Below are 22,258 nucleotides of genomic sequence, written 5' to 3'. Positions count from 1 at the left end.
ACATGCAACATGCACTTAGAATCGGTGATGCAATTACAACCTAATATGTCTAAAGTAACGTGACTGCAACTTAGCTAGCTGATGCATCAAGACTGCTCTCTGTTTCAACATTATGAACCTTCTGATATATATATATTTTTTCTTTGCTCCTGGGTCCAGCTGTCAAGAATGCAGTTTCTACATGTGCTGTGGAAGGAAATGAGGGGCCGATGGGGCTCATCAACCTGTGAAGGTAGCCCAACTAGGAGAAGCAAAACTCTGATTCTAAACCTCTGCTGCCTTGCAAGATATCTTTGGGAGAAGAAAAAGTTAAGGAGTAAACCCTACAGAAATCCAGAGTGGAGTCCCTAAGACAGTTGGATCGTGCCTTTTGGGGTTGCCATATTTTGAAGAGCAAAAAAGAGGACACATTTGCCTACTTCTACTTTTAGCTATGGATCTCTATGTCTCTCATTTTGCATACCAATGAAAAAGAGGAAAACCAGAGCCTGCATCTTCAAAAGCCTTAACACTTCAGTCCTAAAGGTGTGTGCATGGACACTAGTCCTCTTTGCTTAAATGAATTTTTTCTTCAACTTACTCAGCATCATAAACCTAAGCAAATGTAATTGTTAAAAAGCCCAACTGAAATAAAACATATTTTATTTAATACTAATATCCCACTGGAATATATACATTCCCCTAAGTGAATATAATCAGTACTAAAAAAAGAAAAAAGTATTCTAGAGTAAGCACACTGGGTTGTTGCCAACCAAATTCTACTCAAAGTAGACCCAAAGGACCTAGGTTAATTATGCCCAGTGCTTCCCCCACCTAAAAAAATGTTTAGGGGTACTCTCATTTTGACTCAAGAAAAATACCATTTTATAGTTCAAATTGGGGAAAATAAATACAGTAGATGGACAAAAGTACAAAGATTCACAAAATGTTTAGGGGTATGTGTACCCCTGTGTCCCCCCCCCCCAGAAAAAAGCACTGGTTATGGACTAGTGCTGAATACCATCAAAGATAGTGATGCAGTGTTAATATTAAATGAGAATTCTGAAAACAAATTAAGGAAAATATTTTTCTACAATGTGTAACATTTTTTTATTTAAAAAAGAAAAGAAAAACATTTTCATTAAAGAGGAACGGTTCAAATGCAAAAGCAAATACTTTATTCTCCTGAATATCTTGGCTTCGGAGCAGATCAGTTTAAATAATCAATTCCTCTCTCGGATAGCAGATCCTTGAAATATCAATTTAAATTTCTTCTTATTCAGATCCTTGAAATATCCTTGTCTTCAATGCCGGATCTTTTGTGTCCATTTGCCTTCCTAAAGAGGGAAAAGGAGGAAACGCTGTGATTTTTGAGATATAGCAATGTGACGCAAAGTGACAAATGGGAGAAAGTGCCACAATGAAACATGATACATTGCAGCATTATGCAATGCTGATACCTAAAGAATCTATAATAGGGTTTTATTTTATTTTTTTAAAATGTTTTGGCTGTACTTGAGCCCTGGCTCTTTGCTGCTAGATTAAAAATCCACAGGAATACTCCTACCAACCCCAAAAGCAAAATACTATGCTTTATCCTATTTCACTTACGCCTTGTTACAGCGGGTTCTGCGCTGCTGAATATTTTTGTATGCAAATTAATTAGCTTTCCTGCTCTTGTCTGTGTTATTACATTAGACTGTTGGGATCTCCCGGTTCAACACAATAGAAATAATGAGAAAGCAAATTGATAAAATCAAGAGCATCAATATACTACAGCTATCTGATAGTCTAGCTATATGCAGTATAAAATTTATTCATGGGGGGGGGGGGAAGCAACATGACAAAAATAGCATCAGTGCCTAGTTAAGCAAGGAAAACGGAGAAACTGTCAATGGTCATAACCCCTAAATCTGTCCGTCTGTAGTTGCTTCACCCATGTGCACAGCCATTTATTCCTTGTTTCTGCTGCAGCAGCTCTTTGGTAGTGGAAGTTAAAGGATCCTGATCTAAAGAGTGGAAGTTCCAACTCTGGTAGCCAGTGCCGTAAATGCACATATAGTTGTATTAGAATGCAACTGAAGCACCAGTACAAAGTATACAAGTTTTTAATACTTCAAAATAATCCTTGGTGCTTCCAGCATCCTTTTGCCATAGCTCTGTGTATTACTGTGGGCTCTGGTCGTTGTCATCTCTTGGACTCTGAGGGGCCTGGAGCAGCGTCTAGAAGGTTGTGTGTGGATTTAAAATTGAGAATTGATTTTATGGAGAAACATATAACATGGAAAATTTCCAATCTGTACTAACAACATGGAATTTATCCTTATAAAACAGGATCCCCTCATTACCCATGAGGAAGTAATCTGTATCTCATCAAGATAAACACCAATATCCCTGTAATAAATCCCCTGTATGCTGGAACAGAACACATAGAAACTGATCTCTCTTATGACATATATCTCCTCTTGTGAAGAGGGATAATTCACAAGTGTCGTAGCCACAAATGAATTATTATATCTCTTCTCACAAGTGAAGATAAATGTAATAATGGAGATAAGCAATCATGCTCACATAGTAATGGTTGCGTGTGCATTTCTCTGTGTTATATATAGGAAGGGGAAATATATTATATACAAAATTAATGAAGGAACTGCACTGTTTTTCAAGATTCTTGTAAGTTTAGCTTAGAGCTGTAAAATTAGAAGTTTTCAGAAATCTTGTCGGCTGGAGTGGGGGAGGAAACTTAAGCCTAAATGCTCTCAACAATATCTCATCATATCAGCAGTAATGATAGTGAGAAGATACAGGCATGTATGACACACATCTCTGTATAATCCAAAGTAAGATTACAAAACAATGACATCTGAATTATTTTTCTCTCTTTCTCTCCCAGCCTCATGCACATACGTTACTTGAATCAAGCTGAAATGTCTTTATACAAGCTGCAGGATATTACAGAATGTTTGAAGAACAGTGGAGGTTGGAAAAAGAAAAGTGTGACAAGATAGTATAAGTTTTTCAAACAGTCTAAAAACAATTAGTTGTCTTCAGCAACAAACAAAAGGGGGTGGGAGGAATGGATGGATAAATATGCAGGACAGTGACAACAGGACATGAAACCCTCGCAAGGAACTGCCAAAAGCTGATTGCAAAAGTAGCAACGTGAAGCCTGTTAAATTCCAGATTGATCCACAACTGAACTCACCAGGAGTGCAATGAGCTGTAATGTCTGTGCTGCTGAGATCATTGTACACTGTGCCAGCGTTGCATTCTCATTCCAGAGATCGGGAAATGCACACTCTTCCCACACAGACTTCTAGAGTTTTACCCTCAGTACAGGTGCAATTTCATGTGATAAAAATAAAAATAAAAAATAGCAGAGGAACAGGATGCTGGGCAGTTTAAGAAAGAAATGTGGGGGTTTCTTGCACTACATCCACAACTCCCTCAAGATGGCTGAAGTTGAAAGGAGGGGGAAAGAAGGATAGGTCTTGTGCTCCTGTTTCCATTCTTTCCTTTCACATGCCGACTTGAGTAGTATTGCTGCTAAATTCCATGGGGGGGGGGGAGGTTTGGTTGCAGATTTAGTGTCCAAGTGTCCCCAACCTGCAAGGTGGCGAGCGGGTGAGGCGAGTGTTGTTGCTCACAGATCCTGCTTGCATGCCTTCCCAAGGCATGTTAGGAGCCTAGGTATGTTCTTTGATCTGGCAGGACTCCAGGATACCCAAGTATTGGCCATAGTCAACAGTACATTTAGCTTACTTTGATAGAATCAGCCATGGTACCTCATCTGGACTAGATTGTTTTAATGTGCTCTAAGTAAGACTGGCTTTGAAAATGTCTAGGCAAATACAATTCATTCAGCGTGCAGCCTCCAGACTCCTGTTATGTCAGCTTCTAGATACCTTACCTGTGCAGCTCTGATGCAATCCTAGCCTCAAAGGCTCCCTCATATTTCCAAACCCAGAAACATCCACTGTTGACTGAGCAAGACAATTTCCGAGCAAACATAGAATGTTTGCTTCTATGATCAAAGATTGCATTCTTATGTAAGCACACAGAAGCTCAGAAGCATCACACACATTTAGCACGAGCGTAAACTTGTGCCTTGATCCTAAAGTCAGCAAGGCATTCTAGGGAGGCTCAGCCCATTTATTGTAGTGAAATTAACATCAGTGCCTTTGTATTTTAGAGTGGCCCTTTAGAAAGGTTCAGATGGAGAGTAACAAACTGAAAATGTCAACAGTCAGTTTCTCAATTGTATCCCCATAGGAAATTACATAATTTACTAGCCTGGGTATAATTAAAAAACAAGAATTTGTTTTAATAAGATTTTGTAGCTGATTCTAAATCTCCCTCAGAGGAAAATATATTTAAATAATCAATATTGCTTTAATATAACTGTAACTCAAGTTCCTGAAGATATTATTCTTTTAACCTGGTGCAATGCTTTATGCAATGGGTTCAAGTAAAACAGCTAGGCTTCACTATTAATCTTGTTACCCTTTTCATACTTGGCTCTCAAGGCAGTAGGTCTCTTTGTTACCAGGCCAGGGAAGGAACATCAGATTGATGCTAATTCTGGGAGCGCTCCAACTGGAGAACAGCCTTTACCAAAGGTATCATGGACTCTGAAGAACAACGAACTCAGGGTGAAAGGGAGAAATGAGCTAAGAGGAAGGCAAACCCTCACTGTGATCAACTCCTGCCCGGAAACCTATGTCCCCACTGTGGAAGGATGTGTGGATCCAGAATTGGCCTCCACAGTCACTTATGGAGTCACTGTTAAGACTCTGTTCATGGAAGACTATCTTACTTGGCTACAAGTGACCACCAAAGAAGAAGATAATCACATCAGTGGCAGTTTTTATACAATACAGTGTATTGCACAATAAGTACCTGATGCATATATTGCTGACATCCTAGTTTATTGGCCTGACATCTGGAAATGTAACATGAATGGCACTTATGCTCAACAAAACCCCTTTTCTGCATATAAGAACTATGGCATGGTATCTGCAGCACATATCTAGATGCATGCACAACTGCACAAAATGGTTGCATTTAGACATCATTATCAGTCATGTCTTATGATGGGCATAGGACACAGCAATTCATGACCTTCCTCTTCTCTATTTTGACATAGCTGCAAAGAGGAGTTAGGAATCGTTCACTTAACTTTTGATTAACCACAGATTTCCATTTTGTCCAAACCTAGCAAACTGTGTTTCAGATCATTAAGCAAACAGTCTGTGAGCACCTAGAAAGGAATGCTGTGATCACCAATAGTCAGCATGGATTTCTGAAAAATAAGTCATGTCAGACTAACCTGATCTCGTTTTTTGACAGAATTACAAGCCTGGTAGATGAAGGGAACGCAGTGGATGTAGCCTACCTTGATTTCAGCAAGGCATTTGACAAGGTGCCCCATGATATTCTTGTAAAGAAGCTGGTAAAATGCGGTCTTGACTCTGCTACCACTCAGTGGATTTGTAACTGGCTGACTGACCGAACCCAAAGGGTGCTCATCAATGGTTCCTCTTCATCCTGGAGAAGAGTGACTAGTGGGGTGCCACAGGGTTCTGTCTTGGGCCCGGTCTTATTCAACATCTTTATCAACGACTTGGATGATAGACTCAAGGGCATCCTGATCAAATTTGCAGATGACACCAAACTGGGAGGGGTGGCTAACACCCCAGAGGACAGGATCACACTTCAAAATGACCTTGACAAATTAGAGAACTAGGCAAAAACAAACAAGATGAATTTTAACAGGGAGAAATGTAAAGTATTGCACTTGGGGGGGGGAATGAGAAGCACAAATACAAGATGGGGGACACCTGGCTTGAGAGCAGTACATGTGAAAAGGATCTAGGAGTCTTGGTTGACCACAAACTTGACATGAGCCAACAGTGTGACGCGGCAGCTAAAAAAGCCAATGCAATTCTGGGATGCATCAATAGGAGTATAGCATCTAGATCAAGGGAAGTAATAGTGCCACTGTATTCTGCTCTGGTCAGACCTCACCTGGAGTACTGTGTCCAGTTCTGGGCACCACAATTCAAGAAGGACACTGACAAACTGGAACGTGTCCAGAGGAGGGCAACCAAAATGGTCAAAGGCCTGGAAACGATGCCTTATGAGGAACGGCTAAGGGAGCTGGGCATGTTTAGCCTGGAGAAGAGGAGGTTAAGGGGTGATATGATAGCCATGTTCAAATATATAAAAGGATGTCACATAGAGGACGGAGAAAGGTTGTTTTCTGCTGCTCCAGAGAAGCGGACACGGAGCAATGGATCCAAACTACAAGAAAGAAGATTCCACCTAAACATTAGGAAGAACTTCCTGACAGTAAGAGCTGTTCGAGAGTGGAATTTGCTGCCAAGGAGTGTGGTGGAGTCTCCTACTTTGGAGGTCTTTAAGCAGAGGCTTGACAACCATATGTCAGGAGTGCTCTGATGGTGTTTCCTGCTTGGCAGGGGGTTGGACTCGATGGCCCTTGTGGTCTCTTCCAACTCTATGATTCTATGATTCTATTCTATGATTCTATGATTCTATATTAACTATAGCTTGCTGGAAACAAATCCACATCAAATCACAAGATATGAAGGGTTTTTTTGCTCCAAAAATCTGTAGCTAAATTTAGCCTTGATTTAGAGCTAAGACATAACTGCAATTAATAAAAAAAATGGCATAGAAAGCTTCTAATATCCTCCTTGCAGCCACATTAGCAAGCAGAGGGAAGGTGAAGCACATGGGACCAAGGCTTACAGTGGAATGTGCCTTCCTGGATAAACCATGGTTTTTCAAGACTCTGAAACTCAGACACTGTATGTTTCTGAAACTTCCTAAACCTATAAACTTATTCCAGGTGCTGCTGACTCAAACACAGCATGAAGCATCAGTTCTACAAGAGAGTATCCAGAGGGACCTTTTGCATGCTATATGAGAAAATTTGTGGATTGGCTCACTGAATGAGCACGAGAATTTTCAGTACAGTAGATCAGAATGTCTCTGATCTCATCCCCAAACCATGAAAAGGGAAACAATAAGAGAACAAAACAGTTGCTCTCTTCGAGCTCCCTTCATCTCAAGCAGAATGGGGCAGTCACTCCCTGACAGATCTAGTAGGGATCAATGACAATCCTCTTCGAGAATAATTTCCAACCATTCATTTTGTTTTGTTTTGTTAGTGGTGAGCAAGAGGAAGATTCCACCTGTGTTAGGATCTTCTCCATTTAATTTCATGCCCCTTTCTATGTATCATGCACATAAAGTACTCCCATTTGAGTATGCACAGTTTTTTTATGCACATCATTTAATTCCTGGGGAAATGGTATGTTAAGAAGATTTTGAAAGTTCATGGCTTATGAACCCAACTTGAAAGCCCCTGTCCTAAGACATGTTATACATGTTCCCCATAGACATGTTATACATGTCCTAAGACAGGGGTCAGCAAACGTTTTCAGCAGGGGGCCGGTCTACTGTCCCTCAGACCTTGTGGGGGGCCGGACTATTTTTTTTTGGGGGGGGGGGAACCAACTAATTCCTATGCCCCACAAATAACCCAGAGATGCATTTTAAATAAAAGGACACATTCTACTCATGTCAAAACACGCTGATTCCTGGACATAGCTGTCAACTTTTCTTGTGAGGGAGCCTATTCGGAATAAGGGAATTTCCATTTTAAAAAAGGGAAAAGTTGACAGCTATGTTCCCGGACCATCCGTGGGCCGGATTGAGAAGGTAATTGGGCTGGATCCATCCCCTGGGCCTTAGTTTGCCTACCCATGTCCTAAGACATGTTATACATGTTCCCCGTAGACATGTTATACATGTTTTCAGAGCAATCCAATTATTTGATACTGCTTATAGAGACTAGCACAAAAGGAATCTGCTTACCTTACTGAATTTTTAATTTAATTTATGACAGAATCTATTGATGTTAAGAACATTACTGGGTGTTTTAATAAGGAACCCATTCAGGGTTTTAAAAGGAATAGTAATTCAGAAACTTGGTGTACTCAGTATTGCACATAGATAGTTACAATATGCTGAACTATGTAACATATTGATGAGTGGTCATCAGCTGTATTACATGCCAAAGGACAATGTGTATAAATAAGTTTTATTGATTTATGTTTAAAAGCAAATGAACTTCTGAACAACTGGTTTGCACTTCTACATACTGTACAACTTACAGCCACAGAAAAAGAAAAATTAATTAAATTACTGATATTATTAAGAGCTGCCACTAAAATCTCACAGAAGCCTGGGATTTTCTTCCTAAGCAAAAGAAAAAAGAAAAAAATGAATATCTAGAAAAGTCAAAATAATTTTGATAAAGCTAAAAGGAAAACCTTCTTTGGAGCTTTTGCGCTCCTAGGTTATCATTGGATGTCACCTTGGACTGGAAATCATTCCCTGCCTCTGCATTACAGAATATGGTGGAAGCGTGACTTGCTACATTATTAATGATTGAATTTATATACTGCCCTATACCCTATATGAAACACACTCCAATTTGGTTTAGAAGGTAGTGAAGTCTACAAGGCACCTTCTCAACAGCACAGATCTTACCTAGAGAAATGCGTAAGTAACATACTGTAAGTATCCAAGCTTGTTCCTAAAATAGTTTTAACCTAAAACATAATCTCTTGCTTTTCTGGACAAGTCCAGTTGAATAGTAATATAATTAAAATCTGTAAGGACACAGATCCATTCATTTCCTTTCATTTTGGCTTTTAACTTCTATACTCAACAAAGAATCTTGCATGCTTCAGAAGCTTGAGGAACATTTTAATAAATTTGAATTGTTCTAACAAAAGATATTACCTTTATCTTTTCTCTTCTTTGTCTCAATAATCCAGTGAGTCAATTAATCACTTTGATTTCACAAATGGGTAGGTTTATCTAAATGAAAATCTACTTATACATTCAACTATGTTGTTGGCACCCATCTGTCTTGGGAGACAATGGAAGAGTATGCCTTGGGGGGCAAAGTCAAACCATTGGAGTGTTTCAGTGCCTTCTGTAGATACCAATACAGGAGAGACATGTTCTGTTGCAGGTGGGGCCAATAAAGGCATCTGGTTTTGCTGCTGCAGTTAACATCAATGTGCAATGCCTGCTTTGCTGGGATACAGGTCATGCATCCATAGCAGTGCCCAGTGGAGAAATGACTGCTGGGAGGAGCACAGAGAGAAGAAACACCATGGTGTCTGCCTTCATCTGCCCCAGCTGCAACAATACATGTCTCTTCCAAATCAGTCTCTACAGCCACAACAGACATTGTAACCATCCAACAGTTTGACTTCACCCCCAAAGGCACACTCCCCCATTGTCTCCTGAAACAGACAGATGCCAACCATCATTTTCTCCTGCTGCAATACTTTGTAAATATGGGGGAGGGGTTAGTGTAGTAGGAGGTTTTGGGGAGCAGTCATTACAAGGGCAGTGGGCAGAAGGAAGAGTGCTAATGGCAGGGAATTGGTCATTAAATAATATTTTTATTCCAGTAGGCTTTTGCCTGCCAGGCATCTGCTGTAAAGGTCATGTTTTATCTGTAGCTTCTCCCTTGGCTGTATTTTTTAACGTCAAATTTTAAATTTATTTTAATATATTTCAGTTGTGCCTTTTCTTTATATTTTGACAACAATTTTAAGTTATTGTAAGCCGTCCTGAGTGGCTCATGGGCACCAGCAGGGCAGGGCAGACGTTCTTGTATCAAAAAAGAATAAAATACAACCTAGCCTATTCTTTTTTAACAGTCTGGTTGCAAACGAACACTACAGTGGTACCTCGGGTTACATACGCTTCAGGTTACATTCGCTTCAGGTTACAGACTCTGCTAACCCAGAAATAGTACCTCAGGTTAAGAACTTTGCTTCAGGATGAGAACAGAAATTGTGCTCAGGTGGCGCAGCAGCAGCGGGAGGCCCCATTAGCTAAAGTGGTGCTTCAGGTTAAGAACAGTTTCAGGTTAAGAGCGGACCTCCAGAACGAATTAAGTTCTTAACCCGAGGTACCACTGTATACGATTAATTGAGGTTTAAACAAATAAAGTAGAAATAACATTTTAAACTAAATTTTAAACATCTGATGAAAATACTGACTTCCTTTAAATTACATCTGTAATTACATCTGTTATTAGCAATACGGTAAAATGGCTGCTGTAGCTCTGTGGTAGAAGATATGCTTTGCAGGTGAAAGGTCCCAGTTTCAATCCCTGGTATCTCCAGTAGGGCAAAGAAAGACTTCCACAGTGGTACCTTGGTTCTCAAACTTTAAAAAAAAATAAATTAGGAATTTCAACAAGACATTTTATCAAAAAACGCATCATCCTTAATTCCTCCCTATTTCCCCCTCCCTCCCCACCCCCTGACTTCCCTCAGCTCCTCTCTCTGGTTTATCAACAAATGTTATTCTCTGCATATTACAAAATTGTATAGCTCCTTAGTTTATCTAACTGGCTATTGTCAAGAAAAAGTTTGTGTGTGTTTATTCAAAAGCCTGCCAAGGAGTCTAGTTCATTTTGTTGTTTCTATAAGTACTTTGAAAAAGGTTCCCATTCATCTTTAAAGTCACAGTTATCCTCGTCCCGTAGTTTGTGTGTCAATTTTTCCAATTCTGCATATTCCATCAGTTTCTCTTGCCATAGTTCTTTTGTCGGGATTTCCTCATTCTTCCATCTTTGTGCTATTAAGACTCTTGCCACCGTTGTCGCATACATGAAGATATTTTTCAGTTTCCTTGGCAGGTCTTTTCCTATAATCCCCTTGGTTCTCAAACTTAATCCGTTCCGGGAGTCCCTTTGACTCCCGAAACCATTGGAAAACCAAGGCACAGCTTCCGATTGGCTGCAGAAGCTTCCTGTACTCAAGCGGAAGCCATGTCGGATGTTCGGCTTTGAATAACATTCTCAAACTGGAACACTTACTTCTGGGTTTGCGGCGTTCCGGAGCCAATTTGTTCAACAGCTAAGCCGTTCAGGAACTAAGGTACCACTACATTTGAACTCCTAGAGAGCCTGACGCAGCTAGCCAGTATAGAGCAGACAACACTGAGCTCGATGGATTAATGGTCTGACTAGATAGAAGCCAGATTCCTCTGTCCTAACTGAACCACTTCAGACTACTGGTAGGAATGAGGCTGTGAATAAATGTTATGTCGCCTGAAAACAATGTGTCTGCAAACCAAACGATGCTTCCTGAAGAACAGGGCCAACTCAAGTCACTTGATCCATTTGACATTAGGATCCTATCAGAATTGTTCTTTTTGAAGCCGGATCTGAGTACCAGGGGTGGCAACTTGAATAAAATGTTGGGGGACCCATGTAAGCCTCGCCCCACATAATCGATCACATAACACGGTGCACGCACACCATGTGAATGGCAAAGCCCATCAACTTGGGGGTGGGGTTGCAGCCCCCATAAAGTTATTGTTAGAAGGCTCTCTATTAATAAAGTCATTGGGTAAGTGTCTGAACAATATTTGCGTCCCAGTAGTAGCTTCCAGACTTTGCAAAACAGCATTAAAATGGGCCCTGCAAACAGGTATTAATGTGTAACTTGTTTAGAACCTTTCAGTATAAAGAATTCTAGGAACTGTAGTTTTGTGCAGATGTTTTAGAGAGCCTAGCCTTTATAAATAACAATGCTTACTATTCTCGGACGTAAGGCTGCAATCCTGTGAGCACTTACCTAGGAGAACACTACTGAATTCAGCAGAACTTGTTTCTGAGTATATTGTATTTTAATTATCAGTGACCTTGACATTTATTTTTGGTTGTGGCCCTAATGCATTCTTTAAAAAGGTAAATTGTTAAGAGCAAAACTGTAAGCAACCAAGCATTCTTCTGTGACTCGAAGTGCACCCTTTTCACCCTCTTTATGTTGCAATGTGTCTTTTTATCATAGTGTGCGTAGATGGAACCATAGAACAAAATGCCCAGTCAACCCCTATGAATGCCATGTTACAGTTTTGTACAGAAGTAGTCATTCAGACAGAATGTGGGGTGAGTGGGGGTGGAATAAAAGAAAAATAAATTGACACCTACTTTATGTTATGAATTTCTATGGCAAACCTAGAGGGATGTGACTTAAAATATCTAGGAAATAAATCCCCTGAAAATAAGGTTTAGAATGGAAATGCTGACAGACATTTAACGATAGCTGAAGTAGCTGGCACTGCTATAATAAAGGGACTTATATGGGATGGGGGGAGAGTATGCTTCACAAAAGCATGTGGATTTCAGGGTAGAGCTATATGCAAAATCAATGTAAAGATGCATGATAATATGCCCAAGTTATTATGATGCAATGGTGTCTGTTACAAAGAACCCAGAAGCTAAGATATTTCAGATAACTGGGAAAGAATTTAAAGGAAAAATACAGCCAAAGCTTTAAAGTCTCATTTATTTCAATGGGGGAGATGTAAGCATTTAGCACTGTAATGCTAAATCAATTAATCACTTAAAACAGTTTTGATCAGCTAAAAAAAGATCACAAATTAACAAGGCATATTTTTTTTAAAAGTGCTTTTAAAAACCTGCAGTTGGCAAATACTATCACAAAGAGTCTTCCTCTCTCATTTTTAGCATGGAATTTTGTTTTGGAATAACTGTAGAAATACAGGCAACCAAAAAGAATTAAAAAATAAAAGATTACTAAGTAATTAAGGGATCACTGCAGATGGTGACAGCAGTCATGAAATTAAAAGATGCCTGCTCCTTGGGAGAAAGGCGATGGCAAACCTAGACAGCATCTTAAAAAGCAGAGACATCACCTTGCCAACAAAGGTCCGTATAGTTAAAGCCATGGTTTTCCCAGTAGTGATGTATGGAAGTGAGAGCTGGACCATAAAGAAGGCTGATCACCGAAGAATTGATGCTTTTGAATTATGGTGCTGGAGGAGACTCTTGAGAGTCCCATGGACTGCAAGAAGATCAAACACATCCATTCTTAAGGAAATTAGCCCTGAGTGCTCACTGGAAGGACAGATCGTGAAGCTGAGGCTCCAATACTTTGGCCACCTCATGAGAAGAGAAGACTCCCCGGAAAAGACCCTGATGCAGGGAAAGATGGAGGGCACAAGGAGAAGGAGACAACAGAGGACGAGATGGTTGGACAGTGTTCTTGAAGCTACCAGCATGAGTTTGACCAAACTGTGGGAGGCAGTGGAAGACAGGAGTGCCTGGCGTGCTCTGGTCCATGGGGTCACGAAGAGTCGGACACGACTAAACGACTAAACAACAACAACAAGAAGTAATTAAGGGGGTAATAAAATAATTGATTAGCAACCTTAAAGCATCATGGATAAGCCTGTGGGACAATCAGAGTGAAACACTCAAACATTTTATCCCATGGACTACTTGAAAACTGCTGTTGTAGCAATTACAATGTGCTGTGCTGGGTGCTGTGTGATTTTCGAATAAACAATTGTTATTATACAGCCTATTACGTTTACGTGTTTTTTCAAGTGGATTTGCGTAATATGGGCATTCTAGTGGTTTTATATGATTTTCAATTGCATTACTACTTCTTCCTTTATTTCTTGTGTTGCACCTTATTGTATTACAATGTGCATTCCATAGAATTCAAACTGTAATACAATATAAGAAATAAAAGAAGCAATTTTAAAAATCAACATGAATATTTAGTGCGGATATACCATGGACCACCTGAATGAAGCGTCTGAACCATTGGTGTTTCATGGACCACAGTTTGGGAGCCTATGGTCTATGGAGAATCTGACTAACCACCGAGAGTATGGATGTGTAGTAAGGTATCTACTCAGAAGTGAACCTCACTGAATTCAAAGGGACTAACCTTCAGATAAGTGAGCATAGTTATTGCAGCCTAAATTATTTAGGAAAAAACAGACTATATGGATGGGATGTAACTAACTAGTCTTGCAAGTGGAAGTTGACACAGTGAGTTTTGCTAGTGTGATGGGGCTTCCTCGCCCCCTTCCTGTGCATCTGCACAACCCCCAAAACTAGCCTAGGTGTGTGTGCAGCAAGCATAACCCCCAGAACAGCATGCTGTGGGTATAAATCTATTGCTGTTTAGTAAAAAGACACCTTCTCCCAGTTGACACCAGCTGGGACACACTTGTGAATGCTCTATACACAAAAGTATGATGTTTGTTTTGGAACTACTATTTAATGGGGGGACAGGGATCAATCACCTAAAATTCTTACAGTCAATCAGTTAAGATTTCTTCAATAAGTTTTAGAAACTTCATAAGAAGGTGCTCGTGTTATGTTGAAATTGCAAGCTCTTTCCCCACATTTTGGTGGTTATTTATCACTCCAGATTTCTCTTTGTCCATCATTACCTCAGCAAAGCCAGTCCCAATACTCCAGCAAATGTCTTTTTAACCTGCTTTTCCCCATCCAAGTGCCATGCTAGGATGCTTGATTCTTATCCTTTCAAAAACAAACCAATATTAAATTACCTCAGGCATCAAAACACCAATGCAGTCATAAATATCTACAGAGATGTAAGCCCCATTGAATTGAATGGGGCACATTCTCAGGTAAATGCATACAGTGGTACCTTGGGTTAAGAACTTAATTTGTTCCGGAGGTCCGTTCTTAACCTGAAACTGTTCTTAACCTGAGGTACACTTTAGCTAATGGGGCCTCCCGCTGCCACTGCGCTGCCGCCACGTGATTTCTGTTCTCATCCTGAAGCAAAGTTCTTAACCTGAGGTACTATTTCTGGGTTAGCAGAGTCTGTAACCTGAAGCGTCTGTAACCCGAGGTACCACTGTACAGGATTGCAGCCAGGAATGCTCTGAAAAGATATCTGTACAAGCAGGTATACAGATATAATTATTCCACCTCTCTGTGTGTAAAACTCACTCCCTAGCAAGGGGAACAAGGAGAGCGAGCTGCAGTCATTGCAACCTACTGATCAATTCTTCTTTATTCAGAATTGTTTAAAAACTAAATGTTTGCCTCCTTCCTTTCTCTGTTTCCTCTCCCTGCTGCCTCTACTCCTTGCCTTCCGCCAGCAGCGGTATACGACCATCAGGTCTTACTGCCGTTCCAACAGAATGAATAGTTTAGAGATGTAGCCAGTCATTTTAATATTCCTGTCTCTCAATAATAATAATAATGAATCAGGCTCCCCTCAAATACCTTCACTTGGTAATCCTTTCATGTCTATTTGGCTCCTGAGCGATTTCTGTAGAGCATTGTGTGTAGGGAGAGGATGCAAAGCAGGAGGTGGAGATGGGAGCAAGGGAGAGGATGTCTCTGAGTTTCTTTCTTTTCTGCCTACAAAACCCAGCCCAAACTGTCAAGGTGACAATCCAAAACGATAATCAAAACCACTTTTTACATTCCATCTTGTAACTGCCGCAGGCAAGTTTTAAAGGAGATGCTAACAAATCCCAAAGAATATCACGTATTAAATATTTGATACACAACTAGCTATGTACACAATAGACATCAAACTTACATTACATATCCCTGTAATTTCTATACCATAGGTAAACAGCTGCTTACCCATCAACATCTGCTAGATGTGAATTCTGTAAGATTGGATTTTGTTTACATTTTAGAAATGGGTATTGTGGAGAAGGAAAAAAGAGTTTTCTTTTTTAAAAAAATCAAAAACACCCCAGATACTTTTTTATAACCATGGTGGGAAAAGTATTTTGAAAATACTTTTACAAAAAAGATCTTGCATGTTCACACATTTTTCTTTAACAGTCATTTTGCATTAAAAATGCAGTAACCTTTTCCAATTTCGAAGGGTAGGGGGACATTAGCCTTTAAGGAAGAAAAAATGAAGGTACTGTGTTTCTGGATATGGCTATTGTTGCATCTACATGAGGATAACTAGTGACATTGAAAGTAGGATAAATGCACCAGTTAGGCAAGGAGGGAAGGCCCCGTAATGCTGAACTCAACAAACAAAGGGGCAGATCTACCTAAAGGAGATGTGGTCCACTGAGGGCAATGTGTGAGGCTGTGTAGGAATATGTTCTTACTAGTCCACATTGTTCAGGAGTGGAGTAAGCTCTTTGCTGAACTAAGTGTCATTTCCAGATGCTCATCATGGTTAATGCCAGGCGGAATGTGCTATAGAAGATTGCACTAAGGCTATGTCTATTTTAAGATGAAGTAGAAAATGTTAGCTAATGGATCTATCACAGTCTTAAAGTCTGGTTTAGAATAGTCCATGGTTGATTTAAATGCTATTATAATGCGGCCCATTGTCAAAACCATTCAGAATCTCATTTTCTTAACAGACTTTTATACAGTCTTTAACTTGACCATCACTAGACTTCTGGAAGATACTGAAACATTACACTGATTAAAGTTGGAAGACATGAATAGAGATTAGGATATTCTGTTCACACTCTATATGCTTTTATAGATCTTCTTTAGAGACTCTGAAACTGACCGATTGGAGCTTGAATACTGTGCTAGGAGAATCCCAGAATATTTACTAATTTTTAATATTTAAATATAGAGTGCTTTACAACAACAGGCTTTTACATCATGATCTTCATAACATTTTAGAATCTTATTCTGTATAAAACAATGTATATGTTAGTGTTTATAACTGAATAGGCATGAAAAGTCAAAGACAGGAATGGGATTTTAAAAAAGAAAAGAAAAAAGAAATCTCAATGTTTGTCGGCACAGATTCCCACCCCCTAATTTCTGCGTTGCTCCTTAATTTTGACAAGAAACAAATTTAGTTTTAACAGTACCACTAAGAATATGAACAATTCTTGCGTATTATATGCATTCAGCAATGCATGTAGCTATCTATACTTATATAATAATCATCATAAAATAACGCTGCAGAAATATACCACATAGGGCTTTGTTGGCATTATATAAAAAAATATACAGAACTTTTGTGCATACATAACTTTTGTATGATCCTATGCATTCTTGGAGTGGGACACAGGTGGCAGCGGGACGCGGTGGCACTGTGGTCTAAACCACTGAGCCTCTTGGGCTTGCCGATCAGGTCGGTGGTTCGAATCCCTGCGGCAGGGTGAGCTCCCGTTCCTCGGTCCCAGCTCCTGCCCACCTAGCAGTTCAAAAGCACATCAAAGTGCAAGTAGAGAAATAGGTACCGCTCTGGTGGGAAGGTAAACAGCGTTTCCATGTGCTGCTCTGGTTTTGGTGTCATGCTGGCTACATGACCCAGAAAAACTGTCTGTGAACAAACACCAGCTCCCTCGGCCTGCAAAGCGAGATGAGCGCTGCAAACCCAGAGTTGTCTGCGACTGGACTTAACTGTCAGGGGTCCTTTACCTTTTTTATGCATTCTTGGAATTAAAGCTGTAATCCTGCCCACTTACTGTACATACCTAGAAGTAAGACTCATTGAATTTAGTGAGGCATTACTGAGTGGGCAAACATACAACTGAGGCTAACTTCTGAGTCGCATAGGCTTATATTTCAAAACAAGAGTTACACTTAGTAGCTCTATTAGTAGACCCTGGCTGGAGCAATGCCTCTCAGCACCACTGCACTCCGCAGAACAGCATCATGAGCATGTTGAGTCTGCCTCAATTTGGAGTCGAGTCCCCTTTTAAGCAGGATTAATGAGTGACATGTGCCAGGCATCCTATTTCACCCACTGTAAATGAATGTTTCAGAGTGGAGGGTATATGTACCCCTCACAGAAGCACACAATCTGAAGTAAATCAAAAATAGCTGTGTATTCCTAAATGGCCCACCCCATAAGCTCGAAGCTCTAATTCCTCAGACAGACTTTACTATTATATTGCAAGACTTTTATTACTTTTAACCCACATTTATACTTTGCTAGCTCAGTTTATGATAGTATTTGCTTCAGTCAATTGCTATCTGTTTGAAAGGGACCATTTTTGCCGCTTGCTGAAAAGTCACTTCAGACTCCTGTTGTCAGCTGATGGTAAGCACAAAACCAATGCATATTACGTACATGACAGAAGCTAGAATGTCTTTAGGAATGGGAATCAAACAACAATTGTGACATGGAGTGCCTCGTAAATACATGGTGCCTCCGTTAACATTCTGCCTATCAAAACACAAGATACCTTGCTTGTGTAGGGGCATTTTAAGCTTCAGGACACAGGCAAAGAGCTAACTTAATGTGAGTTAGAAAGAAGCTTAGCTATGGGTATGTTATTCCCTAATTGCCAAAGGCAAGGTTTCTTGTACTCCCCTCTCAAGCAGCTGGTTCATCAAAAGATGCTAGATTAAATTGATAACTAGAGTTATTGAGTCAGAAGACTGTGTGATGTAAATTAAGTAAGTCTTTGCTTAGCATGAATTATCGAGTACCATGCTTATACATATACTAATAGCTCCCTCTCACAAGTCCATAATGCTAACCAAATTCCTGTGACTGGAGAAAGGTATAGAATATGATCCCCCCCCCCCCAACAAAAAGCACATTCCTCAGATTTGTAGCAAACAAGCCCTTTACCAGAGGTTCTAAACATAGAGGGAAAGTAAAATATCACATTTCTGACACTGGGAAGATTAACAGTGCCCATACTGATAAAATAACATTCTTATTGGGCAATGGTTCTTATAAGTGGTGATCAAGCACTGAACATGGATCCTAGTGAGGACTCGGTATGATGGGATCCCAGTGCCCACTTTCCTCTTTGTTATGGGATGCCGGGATGGAAACAGATGTTAACCTCTGATGGGAACCCAGAAGGATTGTATTATTCTCACCATACCTGCTGCATCTGGTGAGACATCATTTTGAGAGTTACAACGGGGGGGGGGGGAATTACCTGCACTATTATGTGCTCTAAGATTGCTTAACATGGGTTGTTTTTTGGGTGGGGGGCTGAGGTGGGGGGGGCTGTTTCTGTTTAAGTGAGAACATCACATATGGAGGTCATGGTTTGTTTGTTTGTTTGTTTGTTTGTTTATGACTTCTATCCATGTATTTTCAGTAGGGTAATGTTATGTAATGTATTAAGTAACATTCTCTACTCCAATTGCAATAGAAATGACTACAGTGTACATATAACACATTTATCCTTATGTTCAAGGCACCTTCATGTTTAGAATTAAATGAAATTGCATTTCTGACTTGCTTTTGTGCCATTAAGAGGCTCAAATGAATATCTTGCCCAGGACTATCCAACCTCTATGGCCACTGATTAGTAAAGGTAAAGGGACCCCTGACCATTAGGTCCAGTCGTGACCGACTCAGGGGTTGCAGTGCTCATCTCGCTTTACTGGCCGAGGGAGCCAGCATTCAGCTTCCGGGTCATGTGGCCAGCACAACTAAGCCGCTTCTGGCGAACCAGAGCAGTGCACGGAAACGGCGTTCACCTTCCCGCCAGAGCAGTACCTATTTATCTACTTGCACTCTGACGTGCTTTCAAACTGCTAGGTTAGCAGGAGCAGGGACCGAGCAACGGGAGCTCACCCTGTCGCGGGGATTTGAACCGCCAACCTTCTGATCGGCAAGTCCTAGGCTCTGTGGTTTAACTCACAGCGCCACCCACGTCCCTATGGCCACTGATTACCCCATGCATAAATTGAGCAGCCCATCATTCTTTTTTTTAACAATGTACAGCATGCATGGAATCATTGAATTAGAGTATCTGACTTCTGACACCAGGAATGCAAAGTCCCATTGAATTCAGTGGGATTGAATTCTTCAGGCTTGAGTTTCTAGCCTTTGACTGATCAGTCTTGTTGTTACCAAACATGTTTTCTGCTTCATAGTGATAAGCAATTAGAATAACAGAATCACAGAACTGTAGAGTTGGAAGGGACAATGAGGGGCATCTAGTCCAACCCCTTGGCCCAACATGGGAATCACACCCACAACCCTGAGATTAAGAGCCTCATGCTCTACCAGCTGAGCTATCCAACACATCTCTTTGATCAACAGAAAATATTCTTTGGGGCACATTTCTCTCAGTTGCCATTTTGTGAGGTCCTGTTTTTGGAAAGATCCCTGATCCAGAGTGCACCAGTTCTGATCAGATGTGAGAAATTTGGCTTTATATGGAGATGGAGGAAAATACCCAGCTACAGGTAGCAGAGACTAAACCACTCTGTTTGTACAGCAATATAATTTACTGGAGTACCAGTTTGATAGCATCATGTAAACCCAGCCAATAACTCCTTTGGGGATATAAAATATGCAGTGACTTATGATAAAGTTGCACGATGCTGACAAGAGGTTATAGTGATGCTTAGCAATAGCAGTATTGCTAATTACATTGCTATAATAAATAATACTATTAGTTCTTCTCTAGCATAACATATCCTTATGGCACTGTAAATACAGATAACCCAGCCAAACAAATTTGTCTTCTGACATATGACAGTGTGATGACAATGGACACAGCAAAAATGCAGGGCCTAAAATGCTCAAAAACACACTTTCAGACACAGCTACATGGCCCCAAAAGTTTACATAGAGATTTACAATTGGATACTTTCTAATTAGACACATGCAATGAATACAAATCAGCATTCCAGATAGAGTAACATCTGTTCCAAAGTAAGTTGCGGCAACAGTTGCACTTCCTTTATAAACATCTGTAGCATTTCAGCTCTTCAAAGATGTCAAATTCATTTTAAGCCAGGACTTGCTTTTTGGAACTCTTAAAAATGCACAGTGCCATATTTTTCACATACTGAAGATACAAAATGTTCTTGCATTTTGCAATTCAGTGTGTGTACATGTAAATACACACACACACACAGAGAGAGAGAGAGAGAGAGAGGGAGGGAGGGAGAGAGAGAGAGAGAGAGAGACCCTCTCTTAATTAAACTTTTATATATATATAATCAGCCATAAAATCACTTTCTATATCCTTGGATAAATCAACATTGTTAGAAAATATACTCCCAAGCTCATTTTTTGTTTCCCATGTCTAAGAGTGATAATTACTTTTCGCCCTTTAACAAATCATGACCCAAGTTCAGAAATTATCTTTTTGAGTAGCCCCTCAAATGCTTCCCCTGACTAATACGGAGGAAATTCAGAGAAATTCCTTGTGTTTAATCCACACAAAATGCTCTTCGCAACTGCTTTGCCCCTAGGAATCAGACCGCACACCCCGATGCTGTAAGGCAACCTCACAACAGTAAGGTTTTAAACAAACGTTGGCTGTGGAACTATCCAAAGCACCAAATCCATGCTGTTGATGAATATCAAAGGAGATTAGATAAGGATGATACAAAATAACAATCTTGCCTTGGATGAAATTCCAGATTTGGGGGAGAAAACTGTGAACGATTATAATAGGAAATAATAATGATATACCGGTATTTTTTTAAAAAACCCCTCTGTGTGTCTCCAGAGAGAAGCCGGAAAGGGTTAACGAAAACCAACCCTGACAATAGTGGAAACAGTTCTTCATTGTGTGTTGGTTCACTGCTCCACAGGGCATAGCAGATGTTGTGTCTGGTAGTAAGAAGGGCCCAGGAGGTGTGAGCTGTCAATCACTATTCCTCTAACTACAGACTGTGCTATGGATATGAGGCAGGACTAAAACAATCTGTCTCAGCTGGGGTGTGTGAGGTATCAATAACCCTTGGCAGAGGTGTCAAGAGCCTTGCTGGAATCAAACTACCCTGCTGACCAGCTGCTTAGCAAGTTAACAAGCTCCCATTCACCATTCACAGGCCTCCCAGTGCAACAATTAACACAACTGGAGAATGACTCTGCTCGAATCCTTATGAATAAAGCCTTGCCAAATCTACCGGTTATTACTGATGCGTGGATATTTTACTCAGGCAGATAGACAGGGAGAAGGGAGAGACAACGGTGTTGCAATAGCTGAGTGGGCTGAAATGAAAACCTAATTTTTACCCTTTAAGGAGCAGTTGGAATGTGATCGATATAGTAAGAAAATGAGGGGGTGGGGAATGTTTTCACAGGTCAGCACAGTTATGGGGTAGCACAACAGAAACTGCTGTGTGTAAACAGCTTATGCAGAAGCGAAATTGTAGACATAAAGACAAATCATTAAATAGGCTGGCTGACCTAAGCCGGGAAACATTTGCACTAGTCGTCCCCAACATTAAACTGCAGTTTTATGCAGCTGATGGAGGAAAAGGCAGCATAGTGAAAATGTAAAAAATCTCTCACATAATGCCCTTAGATTCCATATTAAGTTTAGCTTGTATAGATTTGGATTCCTCTGCAGTAAAATAAATGAAGTTAGGATGTGAACTATGATACTGGTTGTTTTTCTTTATTTTCTAGGTTTCTCTGTCCCCCATAAGATATAGTTTCCTGGGTGGCTTTCAATATGTAAGTTTTTA

At 40.3% G+C, this 22,258-nt stretch overlaps 1 protein-coding gene across 1 annotated transcript in view; it reads right to left on the bottom strand.

Annotated features, from left to right (window-relative positions):
- Window positions 1–1,136: 1,136 nt before the first annotated feature.
- LOC310704367 (uncharacterized protein) overlaps window positions 1,137–22,258 on the bottom strand; it is a 375,036-nt gene continuing 353,914 nt past the window's right edge. Inside the window, exon 16 of the mRNA XM_083497727.1 lies at window positions 1,137–1,316. The gene's annotated coding sequence lies outside the window, so the exon portion shown is untranslated. The remainder of the gene's footprint in view (window positions 1,317–22,258) is intronic.

This window comes from Podarcis liolepis (assembly GCF_965112155.1).
Source record: "Podarcis liolepis genome assembly, chromosome: 3".
NCBI classification, from domain to species: Eukaryota; Metazoa; Chordata; class Lepidosauria; order Squamata; family Lacertidae; genus Podarcis; species Podarcis liolepis.
The sequence above is the reverse complement of the archived record's forward strand: the minus strand, read 5'-3'. Positions and strand labels throughout refer to the sequence as shown.